The sequence below is a fragment of the Pteropus vampyrus genome, unplaced genomic scaffold (genome assembly GCF_000151845.1).
Source record: "Pteropus vampyrus isolate Shadow unplaced genomic scaffold, Pvam_2.0 Scaffold10, whole genome shotgun sequence".
Lineage (NCBI taxonomy): Eukaryota > Metazoa > Chordata > Mammalia > Chiroptera > Pteropodidae > Pteropus > Pteropus vampyrus.
This window is the reverse complement of record NW_011888791.1, coordinates 14,279,550-14,282,666: the sequence shown is the minus strand read 5'-3', so window position 1 is coordinate 14,282,666 and position 3,117 is coordinate 14,279,550.

The window sequence follows — 3,117 nt, the reverse complement described above, 5'->3', positions numbered from 1 at the left end:
CAAGGAAGGAATATATGTTTGGACCATGTATTAGAGTGAGCAGTGGCTAAATGCAACAAAATACTTGCAGTGTGAAAATACAGAAATAATTAAGAGCATTTATAGACTGCTCTTAATTTTTGTGGTATACCACTGATTGTGTTTGTTATGTTAAATGTATTAATACTCCATGTATGCCAGACACAAAGGCCAAGCAAGGTAACTGAATAAGACATCCAGAAATAGACCGAAAACATAATAGACTTTAGCATCTCTAAAGGGAGCTTCTTAAATTACTGGGAGAAAATGTAGATTATTCCATAACTGGTGATGGGATAGATAACTGGATAGCCATCTGGAAAAATCTAAAGTTGGACCTATCACATACCTTGTATTTCACATACCTTGCTCAAGGATAAAGTTTCGATATTAATAGTAAATGTGAAAAAAAGAAATCATACAAAAAGAAAATAAATTATACAAGAACTATAAAATACACGAGAAGATGAAAGAAAAAAGATCAGAAGCTGTAAAATATTTATATGACTACATAAAAATCAGAACTTCTGCATGGAAAAACTCCATATGCAAAGTCAAAAGACAAATTGCAAATTGGGAAAAATATTTGCAACCCATACTACAACAGGGGATAAATTTCTTAAACACATAAAGAGCTCCAAGAACTCAATAAGAAAAATATCAACACCCTAAAAGAAATACGGACAAAATATCTAAAGAGAGGATTAACAATAACAAGAAAAAAATACAATTGGCTCTAAAATGTATGAAAAGTATGAAAAGATCTCTGACCTCGCTAATAACGGAATTTAAATTAAAACTGTAGAGTGATACTATTTTTTACCTATTAGATTGGCGGAATTTCAAAAGTTTAATATTCCCTTTTCTTGGCAAGGTATGAGGAAACAGGTACTTTTGCACACTCTCTATGCTGGTATGCAAATTGGAACAACTCCTACAGAGGGGAATTTCACAATTTTCATCAAATTCACAAATGCAAATATACTCTTTTACCTAGAAATTTCACTTCTGAGATTCTGTTGTTCACATACATTTACATACATAAAAAATGACGAATACACAAAGTTATTCATCATAAAAGCAAAATATTGAGAAAAATCTAAATAATTGATTAAATAAATGTTAGTACATTGATACAATAGAATACTACGCTATTGTGAAAAGAAGAAAAAGAAGAAAGGAGAAGATTTCTGTTCTGATATGGAAAGATAACCAAGAGTGTTAAGTGAAAAATATGGAGCAATGTAAATAGCATGCTACCATTTGTGTATGCAAGAAGTAAAATAAGAATCTCTATTAGTATTTTCTGATATTTGCATTAAGAAATGCTGGAAAACTACAAATTAATCTAATGACAATAGTTATACGTGGAAGATTAAGAACGAACTAGATGGATTTCAGAAGTGGGAGGGAAACTTTTCATAGTAAACCTTTTCATTGGTTTTAAATTTTAACATTTTACCAAATGTTACTAACTTAAACTTTGTATCATTAAAATAATTAAATAAAATAGTCAAATAAAAATTCAATTAAGTCATTCCAAAATCAAATAAAACAAACAACTGAAAAAGTTTATAGAGAAAAAAATTACACCAATGCTAATGAAAGTAATTATTGATGACGGCAGATATATATTTACCAACGCAATGATGAAAAAAATTAAGAGCAGTTTTTTATAGGAACTATTATAAATTTAGTCCTTTTCTATGATATATCCCTTCATTTATCATATAGCTATACTATATCACTCCATTTTCTGATTTAAAAATCTGAAGAATTCAAAGTTAAATTGAGGAACAATTATATTTATTTTGGTTAGCTTTAAAAACATTTTCTTTTACCATTTGAATAAAAAGTTTTCCTTTGTAGTCAGCTCTGTATTTCCACATTCCTAAAGTAAAAATTCACCCTAACACTATCTTACCACCAAAAGAAAATTTGCCGAACTCTTAATTCTGCTTCAGTCCTAACTTCTAACATGCTGTCTTTGGCTTAAACAGAACATAAGGTTAAAGTAGCAGAGCCTTGAGAATCAAAGAATTGATGCAACAATTGTATAGTTAAAAACTATATTTACTCTAAATTGCAAAATGCTAGGTATTGTATGTGATGTTTAAGTTGCAGCAATTGTTCTAGTAATAAATGTAATATTCAGTTGCATTTTTCACAGATTACTCAGTTCATCATTAGTGCCATTTGCCTCTTTATAATAATGTGCACTTTCCTTTAGAAAGAGCTTGGTTATTTCTTTGGTTGGGCCTATTTGCTCCTTTTTTATGTGAGATTTTTCAATGCTATGAAATGATGCAGAGCAAAAAAGGTCCATCCACTTCACTTGTGTTGCCTTCTGCGTTACCTAAACCACAACAGAACAATGACAGACAACAGAGCCTTTCTCCTCTCTAACAATTCAGTCACCATGACAACCAACAGAAGAACGTTGGGCCAGAAAAAAGCATTGAGCTTGAGGGACTAGACTAATCAAAAAATGGAATAACATGGCAACAATTACACTGATGAGTAAGAGGGAAGCTACAGATGCATTCAGACACCTATGGCACCACAGACTCAACGCATTCAGCATTTTGTGTTTAGTGTCTTGTGTTTTTGAGAGCAGGTAAATAGACAAGATCGAATTGTGTAACAGAATGTCAGTGCTCTAGTTAAACAGAAAATTCCTTTCCTTTGGCTGTGCTACTTCAAGCGCATTGAAGAGGGTTTAGGGGAGATGAGGTTTTGAAGTGAAATGTGTAATAGATACAATATGAGTGCCACAAGGCAACGTTATTTAGTTTTAAAAAAGTAAACTTAGGTATGTTCCCTCCTCCTCCATTTTTTTTTATTTTTTCAAATATATAGGCGGAAATAAAGGGAGAATGCTGCTGGGTTAGTGGCCAATACTATCTTAAATCCAGCTTTGCATTAGGAACGTTCGATTCACCTCTATGAACATGTTTCTGGGGTATGTTGATTCTTGACAAAATCAAGCACCATGATTTGAGCAGTGTCGGGTCTAATGTCTGAGTAACATTAAGCTGAAAGGGGCAGGACAGTTCTGTGGTCAGTTGACAGGAGTATAGCAGTGTAGGCGCCTATCCT